This window comes from Mirounga leonina, unplaced genomic scaffold (assembly GCF_011800145.1).
Source record: "Mirounga leonina isolate KUSES-001 unplaced genomic scaffold, KU_Mleo_1.0 Mir_168, whole genome shotgun sequence".
Taxonomy (NCBI): domain Eukaryota; kingdom Metazoa; phylum Chordata; class Mammalia; order Carnivora; family Phocidae; genus Mirounga; species Mirounga leonina.
In genome coordinates, this window is record NW_023270426.1 from 68,811,263 (window position 1) to 68,826,025 (window position 14,763).

The 14,763-nt window shown below is 34.9% G+C and overlaps 1 long non-coding RNA gene across 1 annotated transcript in view; it reads left to right on the forward strand.

The window, feature by feature from the left end:
• The first annotated feature begins 6,614 nt into the window (after positions 1 to 6,614).
• The window catches only part of LOC118017051, a 147,081-nt gene continuing 138,932 nt past the window's right edge, over positions 6,615 to 14,763 (forward strand). The window contains exon 1 of the long non-coding RNA XR_004681043.1: positions 6,615 to 6,734. This is a non-coding gene — a long non-coding RNA (uncharacterized LOC118017051). The remainder of the gene's footprint in view (positions 6,735 to 14,763) is intronic.

The window sequence follows — 14,763 nt, forward strand, 5'->3', positions numbered from 1 at the left end:
TCTGGAGAGTGTTCCATGTGCACTAGCCAAGAATGTGTATTCTGTTGCTATGGGATGGAATGTTCTGAATATATCTGTGAAGTCCATCTGGTCCAGTGTATCATTCAAAGCCTTTATTTCCTTGTTGATCTTCTGCTTAGATGATCGGTCCATTGCAGTGAGGGGGGTGTTAAAGTCTCCTACTATTATTGTGTTTTTATTGATATGTTTCTTTGATTTTGTTATTAATTAGCTCATATAATTGGCTGCTCCCATGTAGGGGCATAAATATTTATAATTGTTAGATCTTGTTGGATAGACCCTTTAATTATGATACAGTGTCCTTCCTCATCTTTTATTACAGTCTTTGATTTAAAATCTAAATTTGTCTGCTATAAGGATTGCCACCCCAGCTTTCTTTTGGTATCCATTAGCATGATAACTGGTTTTCCACCCCCTCACATTAAGTCTGGAGGTGTCTTTCAGTCTAAAATGAGTCTCTTGGGGCACCTGGGTGACTCAGTTGTTAAACGTCTGGCTTTGGCTCAGGTCATGATCCCAGGGTCCTGGGATTGAGCCCTGCATTGGGCTTCCTGCTCTGTGGGAAACCTGCTTCTCCCTCTCCCACTCCCTCTGCTTGTGTTCCCTCTCTCGCTGTGTCTTTCTCTGTCAAATAAATAAATAAAATCTTTAAAAAAAAGATAAAAAAAATAAATAAAATGAATCTCTTGCAGACAGCATATTGGTGGGTCTTGATTTTTTATCCAGTCTGATACCCTGTGTCTTTCCATTGGGGCATTTAATCCATTTACATTTAGAATAACTATTGAAAGATATGAATTTAGTGCCACTGTATTACCTGTAAACTGACTGTTATTTTATATAGTCTCTGTTCCTTTCTGGTCCGTGTTACTTTTGGTATCTCTCTTTGCTTAGAGGATCCCTTTAATATTTCTTGAAGGGCTGGTTTGGTGATCACAAATTCTTTCAGTTTCTGTTTGTCCTGGAAACTTTAAATCACTCCTTCTATTTTGAATGACACCTTAGCTGGATAAAGTATTCTTGGCTGAATATTTTTCTCATTTAGCCCCCTGAATATATCATGCCAGTCCTTTCTGGTCTGCCAGGTCTCTGTGGATAGGTCTGCTGCTAATCTAATGTTTCTACATTGTAGGTTACTGACCTCTTGTCCTGAGCTGCTTTCGGGATTTTTTCTTTGTCTCTGAGATTTGTAAGTTTTGCTATTACATGTCAGGGTGTTGACCTGTTTTTTATTGATTTTGAGAGGGGTTCTCTGTGCCTCCTGGACTTTGATGGCTGTTCCCTTCCCTAGATTAAGGAAGTTCTCTGCTATAATTTGCTCCAATATACCTTCTACCCCACTCTCTCTTTCCTCTTCTTCTGGGATCCCAATTTCTCTAATAATGTTTCACTTTATAGTATCACTTATCTCTCAAATTCTCCCTTCATGATCCAGTAGTTTTTTATCTCTCTTTTTCTCAGCTTTTTTATTCTCCATCATTTAGTCTTTTATATCATTAATTCTCTCTTCTGCCTCATTTATCCTAGCAGTTAGAGCCTCCATTTTTTATTGCATCTCATTAATAGCCTTTTTGATTTTGACTTGGTTAGATTTTAGTTCTTTTATTTCTCCAGAAAGGGATTCTCTAGTGTCTTCTATGCTTTTTTCAAGCCCAGCTAGTATGATTATAAATGTTATTCTGAACTCTAGTTCTGACATCTTACTTATGTCTATCTTGATTAGGTCCCTGGTAGTCAGTACTGCCTCTTGTTCTCTTTTTTGAGGTGAGTTTTTTTGTCTTGTCATTCTGTCCAGAGAAGAATAGATGAACAAGAGAACAAAATACTAAAATGGCAACAACAACTCCAGAAGAATATACACTAAACAAATCAGATGAGACCCTAAACTGGGGAAAAATGAAAAAATAATCCAACAACAACAAAAGCAAAAAACAAAGAGATAGAATATAATCAGAGAGGTGAGCATAACATAGCAATACACTGGATTTTGTGTGTATTTTGGTTTGTTTTTAGAAAACTAGATTCCAAAATTTTAAAGAAAGAAAAGCATATATATGTATAAAAATAAAGTTAAATACAATGAAAGGATAGAATGTAACTGTAAAAATGGAAATTAAAAGACAAGGGAAAAAAAAAGAAAAGAAAAGAAAAATGAACCAGAGCTCCTGAGTGTATTTTGGTCAGTTTTTTAGAAGAAACTACATCTGAAAATTGTAAAGAAAGAAAAACTTATATATACAAAAATACAATTAAATTCATTAAAAGGCTAGAATGTAAATGTAAAGATGAAAATTTAAAAAGACTTCGATTAAAAAAAAGAAAAAAGGAAGAAGAAAAATAAAAAAAAAAAGAAAGAAAACAACAACAAAAAAGATAGTGTGATCAGACAGGTGAATAGAACAGAGCCAGACACTAGATTTTGGGTATATTTTGGTCTGTTAGAAGAAACTGCATCCCAAAATTGTAAAGAAAGGAAAACATATATATACAAGCATAAGATTAAATACAATGAAGGGATAGATTGTACTGTAAAAATGAAAATTAAAAAAAGATTTAAAAGAGTTGATAAAATAAGAAATTTGTAGAAAAAGGAAAGTAAAAAAAAAAAAAAACATTTTAAAGATTAAAGTTGAAAGACTAAAGAATCATGGGGGGAAAGCCATGAATTCTATGTGCTATATTCCCCTAGTGCTGGAGTTTTTCAGTTCTCATTGATCCATAAACTAGGTCTTGGCTGGATATTCTTATAGATCTTCTGGGGGAGGGGCCTGTTGCGTTATTCTCAAATGTGTTTGCCCCAGGTGGAATTGCACTGCCCTTGTCAGGGAGCCAGGCTAAGTAATCTGCTCCATTTTGCTCTATGTGGCTTTTGTTCCCTGATGGCTTTTTGCTCAGTTTTAGGGGATAAGAATGAAAATGGCAGCCTCCCAATCTCCAGCCCCAGAGCCAAAAGCTTGGGGCCTCACTCCTCAGTGAGCCCTCAGAGAAAAGCAGTCAGTCACTCCTGTCTCCTTGGTCTCCAGCTACACTCCATGCTCATTCGGCCTGTGACGGAGCTTTTCTATCTCAGGCACATGACCCTATTTCGAGTCTCCGAATGCTGCAGACTCCTGTGGTGTGCTCCTGAACTGCTCTTCCCAGGGGAGGAACGGGGGTTTCATGGTTCTGGTGCTTGCTGGGCCCCTGCTCAGTCACCCGACTGAGCTGTTGTTCATGGTTTATGGCAACTCTGAGCTGAGAGCCCACTCCTGGGCCCACTCTTTGCAGCTGGCTTCCCTGCTCCAACTTCTGGGAGCTCTGCCACACTCAGGCATCCCTGGTCTTCCTGTGACCCCGAGGATCCTGAGACCACACTGTCCCAGTTCAGGTTCTGCCCCCACTTAGCTGCCTGAGCAACATCCCTCACCAGAGCAGATATCTAAAAGTTCTGATTTTGTGTTCTGCTGCTATATCACTTGCCAGTAGGTGGCTGATGGAGCCTCCCTCCCCTCTGAGGTTTATCTTCCCATATATCACCTTGGATTCACTTTTCTGCACCTCCTACCTTGCAGAAAGTGGTCACTTTTCTATTTGTAGAGTTGCAGCTGTTCTATTCTTAGCTCTCTGGTTGAGTTTGAAGATATTCAGAATGATTTGATAGCTATCTAGCTGAATTCCTGAGACCACTCAAAATTAAGGTTTCCTTGTCCTCTGTCATCTTGAACTCTCTCCAATATTGAATCTTAAAATTGCCATTAAGAATAATAATTGAGGCTTTAAGATGCAAATGCTAAAATAACAAATTATATTAACCACTAATAAAATGTTTGTAGTCATTTATCATTCTTTAGGGAAAATGTTTTTTCACCTCCATATTTTTCTTCCTTTTTAAAATTCAGCAAGGTATTTTTATTAATTAACATAAAAAGTAATACTAAATTAGCTTGGAAAAATCACATTTTATCAATAACATGGAAAAAATTAAATAGAATCTTCTTTCCTTTTTAAGAATTTTTTATTTATTCATTTAAGACAGAGAGATACAGATAGAGAGAGAGAGTTGGAACAGTGGGGAGAGGCAGAGGAAGAAGGAGAAGTAGACTCCCTGCTGAGCAGGGAGCCTGATGTGGGGCTCGATCCCAGGACCTGGAGATCATGACCTGAGCTGAAGGCAGATGCTTAACCATCAGAGCCACCCAGGTGCCCCTAAATAGAATCTTCATGATCATGTCCTGTGGTCCACAGTCATAACTAGAACTTGCAATTTTGATGGAATGAATAAAATTATTGGAAATTTAATATTATTTTTCAAACCTTTTCTTAGTAGTTTAATAGATATCATAAAAATTTCTTAATGATTTTATTGCATTAGTACTACGTCTATCAACACACACATACACACACACACACACATTCCCTTATTTCCCAAAGGTAGTTATCTGTGGAACATCTTTTTTTGTTTGTTTGTTTTCAACATTATATGTTTTAATGTAGCTCTATTACTGTATTTTATAATTAAACTTTTATTTTGAAATTACTGTAGACTCACATTCTGTTTAAGAAAAAATATAGAATTCTTGTGTACTATTTATACAGTTTCCCCCAGTGGTAACATCTTGCAAAATTATAGTGCAATATCACAATCAGGATATTGATATTTATACAACATACCAGTCTTATTTGAGTTGGCCAGTTTTAGCTGTACGTGTGTGTGTGTGTGTTTGTGTAGTGTACTTAGCTCTATATATCATATATGTAATTTGGGGTAAATACTAATAAAACCCTGCTTTTCTAAGTCTAATAGTATTTTATGTGTTTATCAACATATATATAATTGTACTAATTGCATCACAATTAAACATGGTTTGCTCTTTATTGAACACCTACACAATGTGAAACACTGTAACCATTTTTTTTGTTTATTTGACATATAACATTGTGTAAATTTAAGGATTATAATGTGTTAACTTGATACATTTATGTACTGTAATATGACTGTCGTAGCAATATTTAGCACCTCTCTCACATTACATAATTATCTTTGCTTAAATATATTTTAAAATTTAATCCACATCAGATATGGTTCATTGTGTGGGTTAAAAAAAAACCTGCAGAATTGTGATTCTAGGTTTTTATCCTTTTAAATCTTTTCATCCTATTATGATAGTCATTTTATTTTATTTTATTATTATTTTTTTAAAGATTTTATTTATTTATTTGACAGAGAGACACAGCGAGAGAGGGAACACAAGCAGGGGGAGTGGGAGAGGGAGAAGCAGGCTTCCCATGGAGCAGGGAGCCCGATGCGGGGCTCGATCCCAGGACCCTGGGATCATGACCTGAGCCGAAGGCAGATGCTTAACGACTGAGCCACCCAGGCGCCCCTTATGATAGTCATTTTAATTAAAATAAACTTGGAAGAAGAATTTTCTCTTCCAAAAGAAGGTACAACAATTTTTTATGTAAAATCCGAAGTTGAAGTAGGAGTGCCAAATACAAATGAAAGCAAAAGAGGCTTCACAATAAATTAATATTGCTTTCAGGGAAACCAAGATAAAATTGAGTTGTTGAATATTTGATGAAATATACTGTATTAGTCTGAGAGTTGCTGTAATAAATTACCACAAAGTTGGTGGTTTAAAACAACAGAACATTTTGTCTCATAGTTTTTGAGGCTAGAATCCAAAAAATGTTAGCAGGGTCATGTTCCCTCTGAAAGCTCTAAGAAAGAATCCTCCTTTGCCTTTTAAGTTCCATGTGGTTGTGGGTAATCCTTAGCTTGAAGCTCCATCACCCCACCCTCTGCCTACATGTTCACATGTCCTTTTTCTTTGTGTATCTCTGGTATCCCCTCCTCTTTTAAGGATACCAGTCATTGTATTTACGATTCAGTATGACATCACCTGAACTAATAACATCTACAAAGACCTACTTCCAAATAAGTCACATTCCTAGGTTCCAAGTGGACATGGATTTTGGAGGGATACTAGTCAGCACACTAAATACACTGAAGGAAGATAATTCTAATTAGTGGAGTTACTTTTTCACTCATATTTAGTCAGCTGGAATTGTGAGAATAGAGGTGGCTTTTGAACAACATGGGGTTAGGGGCACCAACCCCCTACACAGTCAAGAATCCACATATAACTTTTGGCTCCCCCAAAACCCAACTACTAGTATCCTACTTATTGACTGGAAGCCTTCTTGATAACATAAAGAGTTGTTTAACACATATTTTGTATGCTCTATGTATTATATACTGTATTCTTACAATAAGGTAAGTTAGAGAAAAGGTTATTAAAAATCATAAGGAAGAGAAAATAATTTACAGTACTGTATTATTAAAAAATCCTCATATAAGTGAACCTGTGGATTTCAAACCTGCATTGTTCAAGGGTCAACTGTATGACTATTTCCCTATGGTAGATATAATCAGAGCTCATCCCCATCTGGTTCTCCTTTTGGGCTCACAGAAAAAGTAAATTTTCTAACTTTTTCAGTAAGATAGCATTGTAACTTACTTGTTCTTATCATAGTGGTGTAAGCAGAGTGATATACTCTTACTTCTAGGCTAAATCATTTATGAGGCTCTCTCTCTTTCCCTGATAGAGTGACCAGAGACACCTCATCTTTACAGATAATGGATCAACATAAAAGCAAAAGCATCTTTCATTTTCCTGGATCCTTCATGATATTGTGGAGCTGAACCAGCCAAACATGCATTGGATATATGGGTGAGTGAGAAATAATTAATGATTTTGTAGAACTAAACTAATAATTTTTTTTTCCTGTAGCATACCCTTTCCTACCATAACCAATATTTACTTTCCAGACATTCCCTGTTTCAGGCTCCCATCCAGTCCTTATTAGTCAAATATTCCAATATCAAATTATCTTTTTTATCTGCTCTTTAGTAGTATGACCAACCAAATCTCAACTGTTCCATATTACTAAAAATATAATTATAAATTATATTCAATCTGATACTTAAATAAATCTTAGGTAAAGAAGTAAATCCACAAACTGTTGGGTCTTCAAGGAGTAAACATCCTCTCTTAGACTTGTTAGTTCCTTCAAGGTTTTATATTTGAAAATGTGAAAAAATTTAAATTATATACATATTAGTGTAAACAAATCTAAACATCTCAAGAAATTAAAATGATTGCATATTCTGTTTTTATTTCCAGATACTCTATAATTTTATAGTAGTGAGTTTATAATAAAAAAGGGTTGTGGACCATAAGAAAGTGTGCTAAAATGTTTTATTAGTTGATTTACAAAGTGACTCCTTTTTAGACAATACTATTTCCATGAAGCTATATAAGTGAGTTCATGTTGTAAAACATTCTGTAGTCCTTGAAATGAAGAATTTGCAGGGGACATGGATTATAAAGAGATTCCTAGGCAGAAATATACAGCAATAACATAAAAATTACAAGTCAATTACCTTCAGAAATTAAAAAAAAAAACCAATTATGTTTGGCAATTTAGGAATATAAATGTTAGAAATACACACTTGTTTTCAATTTCAGCTCTCATAACAGAGGAGACCCAATTACAGTATGTTCCAAATTAGAAAGCTAATTAGATGCTCAAAACTGGCATCTTTGTAGTATAAAGTACTATATTTATCTCGCCATTTTACTTTCAAGAGAGCATGCTTTAATTTATAGTCTTATGTGGTATGTATATACCACATATGTGTGTGTGTGTGTGTGCAGTTGTATGCACCCATATTGTTTCCAAATAATTTTTTCAATTCTTTCATTGGGACTATATTTTATTGGGTCAGAGTCAAGCAAACAAAGTAATACTGTGCTTCAGAGGAGTACTAAATGATAAAAGGTATGAAAGAGAAAAATACTGTCATCTGGTACCCAAAACAATTTTTCAGATGTGTAGAAACACCCTTTATCACTTCATTTACATAACAATTATATTTGATTTCCCCACCCCCGCCAAGAGTCCTTTACACTCGGTCACAGTATTCTTTAGTGTATTACAAAAAATTCACTGGGTAATTAAAACTATTAAATGATAGAAAAGAATGAAGCAGAATGCATCTGCCAGTACAGGGAGTAGAAGGGAAGACAATGAGCAGAAGGATTTTTCAACTTACCAAGCCTTGCTAATCCACCTTTTGACCTCATTGTTAATATGAGAATTATTAGTGCTGAGAAAATATATCTAATAGGATATTGAAGCCTAGAGACTCAGTTCATGACCATAAGGAATTATAAATCCAATTGGACAGAGGTTGAATCAACATGAATATCAGCTAATAAATACAAAGTAGTAACTGGATATATATAGTTTTGAGTGATGAGAATTAATGTAGGTGTAGTTGAATTTGCTATTTTATTATTTTTCTGATAAATTTATGATAAATGTACTCTTAATAAATAAATTAATAATGAATTTCTGTGTTACATAAAATCCCTTTTGAGCCAATATACTCAATGCATATGTATGCATAATCATATATGACAGCAAGAATAGATTATATTTTCATTAATATATTTACCTTTTATGACCTAACATAGCATGGATCTGAAAATAAAATGATTCTCCTTTATATTTAAACACCTGCATACTCATTTGTGAGGAAATGAATTAATCATTCAACCTATATTAGATCACCTAATATATCCAAGCATGGATCAGAAAAAGTGCCAGAGATTTTTGTTACCTTTGATAATTAAAATAGTCATTTTTTCAGACAACTGAAATCTTGATAGAAACAAAATTCAGTATATCATTCTCAAAAACAACAACAATAACAATACTAACATTAGAAGGGGTAAGAAGAAAAACTATTAAATTAGAAAGATCCCAGGTTATTCATGTTTTCTAATTATAGAGCCTATATAAATTTAGATGTTTTATATAGATATAGACAGAGATATTTAGACATTAAAGAGTAATGTCAAAATCAGGGGCACCTTGGCTGGCTCAGTCAGTGGAATGTGCGACTCTTGATTTTGGGATTGTGAGTTTGAGCCCCACATTGGTGTAGAGATTACATACATACATACATAAATATTTAAAAACTAATGTCAAAATCCATACTGCTAATTTTTTTTCTTCATTTCCTGTCAAGTCCACACAAATAACAAAGAAGTAGCCTGATTTTAGAACATGTTATTTCCAGGACATGTACTGAGATTAATAAAAATTAAAAATCTTTCCTAATTTTTCTACTTTTAAAATAATAGCATATAATGAGAACTCTGAAACTTTGCAATATCCTAAACCGACTTATGAATTAATAAAGACTATGGTGTATATTCAGCACATCTTTAGTGTTCATTTTTCCCCCTTGAAAATTGATACTTCATTTGTGTAACTGTATTAAGCAAAACACTCCTAGTCACATAGCAGGAAGCACAACTCATATTCAGTACTAAATCAGAACCTCTAAACTGTTTTCATTGTGTATATGGGTTTTTAGGAGATGCCGTTTATAAAAAAGAAAAAATCTTATCAAGTTGGGAATGTTGAGTTAAACATGTTTCTTTATTGTAAGAATTTCCATGACCTTAATGGGCAAATACTTATGGTGAAATTATAAGGGGGAAGAGCATAGGTGAAATATTTTCTTTTTTTTTTTTTTTAAAGATTTTATTTATTTATTTGAGAGAGAGAGAATGAGAGAGAGCACATGAGAGGGGGAGGGTCAGAGGGAGAAGCAGGCTCCCTGCCGAGCAGGGAGCCCGATGCTGGACTCGATCCCGGGACTCCAGGATCATGACCGTGAAATATTTTCTAATGTCATTTGACTATGGGCAATTTTTTTTATAATATAGCAATTACTATATCACTGAACTAGGGTTCCATTTCCGAAGCACTCCCCCAAGCTATAACCAGTATTTATCAATGAATTTTTGTCTCTTGCTTACTTCTCTATCTACTATAGACCAAATTCAATCTTCCATGTTATACTTCCTCTTCATTTCACTGCCCTTCATATTAACTATTGCCATTTGGCTTCTCACAGTTTATTCTTCCATTCTCACTCTAATCTAGTCTGTCGTTCACACTGCAATGATCGTGCGTGCGCCTTCCTAGCACAGATTGCTCATGTACCTCTGCAGCTACTTCCTGTCCTTGTAGAACTAGTTTATATGCCATATCCATGGAGCTTTCTGCAATACTCCTACTGAGAACAGCTTAGCTATTATTCCAATTGCTCCATGACTCTATTACTAAAAGGATCACACATGTCTAATTTTGCAGTGTGTATATCCATTTTGACTAAAAAATTTTGAATGTTTTTTTTTAAAGACAAGAAGTAGACATTGGTACAGCTTACCAAGTATTTCCAATTTTCCTTATGGGTCCATGGTAAAGTAGCTCTTCACTAATCCTTGGATTAGGGTCATGGAACTTGGTGGATTAAACATGAATGGAAGAGAGTTAGCCTCTCTGTACACGGAGAGGATAAAGCCTTAAGAGTCAGTGCATGACTCACCACATTCTTTCTTTTTACAATAGCAAATTGCAATATGTCAGTTAGCCTGCCTAATCGTAGAATAAGACAAGAGCTGACTACTAAAATAGAGGTAGTAATGATGCAGCAGGAAAAAAAAAAAAGTATTACTTGTTGAGATTATGGAGTTGTTTGTTACCACAGTATAACCAAGCTTTTTCTTTGGCTACATAAAATGAAGAACAGACTGTCTTGTATGTAAAAGATGAAAAAGAAAAAAAAGAAAAAGAAAAGAATAAAAGAAAAAGTATTAAATGGAGAAGAAGGGATCCTAAAATTCTCAGTGTTTATTTAAATAATGAGCTCGACTCATTTAACTTTTTGTTGCTTACCAGATTTTAGGGAAATGCTACCAGAATAAACATATCAAATGAATTATTAAAGAATTATTTTAGTTAAAAAATCTGAAAATAAAAAAGGTCTGTTATCATGAATTTCTATTCCAAGTTGCCTCAGTCATTGCCTGCAACTTACTGACCTGTATTCAGCGACTAACCATGATACAACCATTTCAAACTTAAAAGGCCAAACATATAATTTTCCATCATTGTTTCCATACTATTTGATAATATTTCTGTTATCATGCATAAGAAAATCAATAAGCTTCCAAAGAAATAAATCTAAATTTTAAGGTAGTTAGCAAACTCTTCTTATTTTTTTATTAGATTTCTAAAAATTTAAGATAAACTGATCACAGCTGATCACATTAACCTTCTGACAGACATATTATCATGGAAGTGTCTATAAATAGTGAAACTTGAATTAAAATAACCCATCAGGCTTCTTTCCTATCAAAGACTTTTTTATTTTCTATGATAGAACAATACAAGGAAGGTCCCATGCTTTGAGAATTCTGAGGGATTTTTTTTTTTTAAAGATTATACTTAGAGAGAGAGAGAGCAGGTGGAGGGGCAGAGTGAGAGAGAGAAAGTATCTCAAGCAGACTCCATGCTGAGTGAGGAGAAAGACTGGGGCTTGATCTCATGACCCTGAGATCATGATCTGAGCCAAATCAACAGTTGGATGCTTAACCCTGAGCCACCCAGGTACATGAACTCTGAGGGATTTTTGTGAGCCCCTAGAATTAGTAAACATACATGTGTGTGTGACATTGTGATATTTTGAGGGTATTAAGGACCAATATGGTTGTATCTTTAATACTTTTCCCACTCTATTATATCACATATAAACAACAACAACAACAACAATAATAACACTTTTCCCATTCTATTATATCACAATGCAATATTGACCATATGGTTAGACACTAATTGGTTTAAGCCTTTATTTTATAAATGGAAGTTGTGACCTACTTGTAGGTTAACAAATCTACTTACCGTGTTGTAGTTAGCATTTAAATAAATAAAATTAAATAAAATGTGGGAGTTCTGCTATTTGAAAAATTGGTTTTGTGTATGTACACATGTTCCTGATGACTCACAATGTAAATACCTGTTTTTGTTTGATGAAGTTGGTCATCAGATAAGTTTAAACTCACTTATCTGAGCTAGTCAGTGTTAAGTAATCCTATCCTATTGCTAGAGGTTCCTTTAGACAGGGACAGATTTAAATCAGTCAGTGCTTGGAAATCCCCTGGTTATATAAATTAGTACTACAGAAGATTTACAAAGGGCCTTTCCTTCTCTCTTTTGAGAAAAGTTTTGGAAGTTATTTTTCTCCTTTCCTTTGGAAATTGAGTATGAATATGTATGGCCTAGAATAACTAGGTTTTTAGATGCCAGTCTGAAGATAAAATTCACACCAAGTGTTTCAGAGCAACGCAGGCAGAGCTTTGATATACCCAGCCACATTGCTATCCCCTCAAACTCCCCAGTTATATGAACCTAGAATTCTCTAACTTTTAAGCTAGGATCGCCAAGAATGACAACAGTCAAAATATCCAATTTAAACTGTATCTTAGGGGTGCCTGGGTGGCTCAATCATTAAGCATCTGCCTTTGGCTCAGGTCATGGTCCTAGGGTCCTGGGATCGAGCCCCGCATCGGGCTCCTTGCTCCGCAGGAAGCCTGCTTTTCCCTCTCCCACTCCCCCTGCTTGTGTTCCCTCTCTCGCTGTGTCTCTCTGTCAAGTAAATAAATAAAACCTTTTAAAAAAACCTATCTTAGGTCATACAGAATCACCATAATAGGAAACTTTATAATATCTGCCATAGCCATGAAGTAATAAGTGCAGTTGCATGTAAAGAAAAGCTAAATAATGATCTAAAAAATAACAGAGTGACAATTTTCTTTTTCTTTTTTTTTTTTTTAGATTTTATTTCTTTATTTGATAGGGAGAGTGCACAAGTAGAGCGGAAGGCAGAGGGAGAGACAGAGGTTCTCTGCTGAGCAGGGAGCCCCACTCAGGACTCGATCCCAGGACCCTGGGATCATGACCTGAGCCAAAGACAGATGCTTAACTGAGTGAGCCACGCAGGCGCCCCAGAGTTACAATTTTCAAGCAGGAATGAAGATGAGGCCACTGATGGCATTGTTTCAGAGGCCCAAAGACATCAGATCTAAAGTCTCAGCAATGCACTTGCTCATTTCCTTATGGATGTAGGGTGGCTGTTTTATTATCAGACACCTTGTTTGAATTTTGTACCGGAATAGGAAATGTTCAAAGGATGAAGACAGAGTGGAAAATGTAGATTTTCTTTTTATGCTGGGCAAATTAGGGTTAGAACAAAGTTAGAGTTCTCATTAGGAAATAAGAAGAGAATGTAGTTTGGAAAGGAGCAAGCAGTCTCTGCCACATCTACTCCAGCGTGGACAGAACAAGAAATTTCACTGAGCACTGAGAAATTAAATCTTTCATGTACATCAGTGAGATAGGATGGCAGAGGGTTACCCATTATTACAAAGTTAAATAAAATTCTAAGTATTCTAGAAATCCAGGGAAAGGACAAATATTTTTCCAGATGTCTCAAGGAAGAAAATAGAATAGTCATTATGTCATATAAGATCAAGTCCCTCTCTGTGTAAGACAAGGGAAGGCTAATTCTCCAGGGTGGTCATTTTACCAAAAGCATAAATCTGCTGTATGACAGCCACAATTCAAAACATTAGAATTCTAGCAATATCAAGTAAGAAGTAATGATCCACAGACCAAATTAAAATTGCTCATTATGCTGAGGAAATACAACTTTGAATGGTATAACAGAATGTTTCTCTTGAAATAGCTATATTATGCATCTTTAAAAAGACAATAATGAAAGAAAACTTCTCCTATGAGAGTTACCAGTTGAAGAAAACTTTATGTCTTTAGATGGCACACTGGAAGAATCTTATTAAGTTCATATGTATTCATATATTTCTAACTATATATCTATACCTATGATACATATCTACATCTATAGATATATAGATATAGATTACTTATATATTATATAGTCATGTATAATATGTATATAATCTTATAGAGATATAGAATGCTTATATAGTGATACATAATAGTTATATATATATAAAATAGGAATAGAAATAATATATATTTATAGTATTTTATATTATAAATAAAAATAGTTCAGGAGATTTTAAAACAAGGATTTGGGATCAGATAATTCTGGACCAAACATTTCAACAAAGTGAACGGTCCATTCAATCAAACAAAAATGTGATTTTTATCTTCATATAGTTTTGTCCTGCTGTTAGAGATGATCATTTTTAAAACAAAACATGGCTTGTTCTTTGAACAGACAAGAACTATGGAGAATGTTTTGCTGATGAAATCAGAAGCACTGCTCCTCAGAAATAAACATTTAAATTGTTAATTTTTCAATGTATAAAGGGAAGGCAGGGAGGATGAGTATAAGTACAGGGAGAAATAGACCAATCTACAATTTTATTTTGAAATTTAAATATTTCTCTCTCAATAACTGTAGGACAAATTAAGTGAAAATCAATAGGATATAAAATATCTGAGCAACCCAAATAATCAGCTTTAACACATTGACTTTTTTTTTTTTAAGATTTTATTTATTTATTTGACAGAGAGAGACACAGCGAGAGAGGGAACACAGGCAGGGGGAGTGGGAGAAGGAGAAGCAGGCTTCCCGCCAAGCAGGGAGCCCGATGCGGGGTTCGATTCCAGGACCCTGGGATCATGACCTGAGCCGAAGGCAGACGCTTAACGACTGAGCCACCCAGGCGCCCCAACACATTGACTTTTATAGAACAATCTGCCAAACAACAGCAGAATACATTCTTTTCAAGTACACATGGAATATTTACCAAGTTAGACCATAAAACAAGTGTCAGCTAATTTAAAATGATT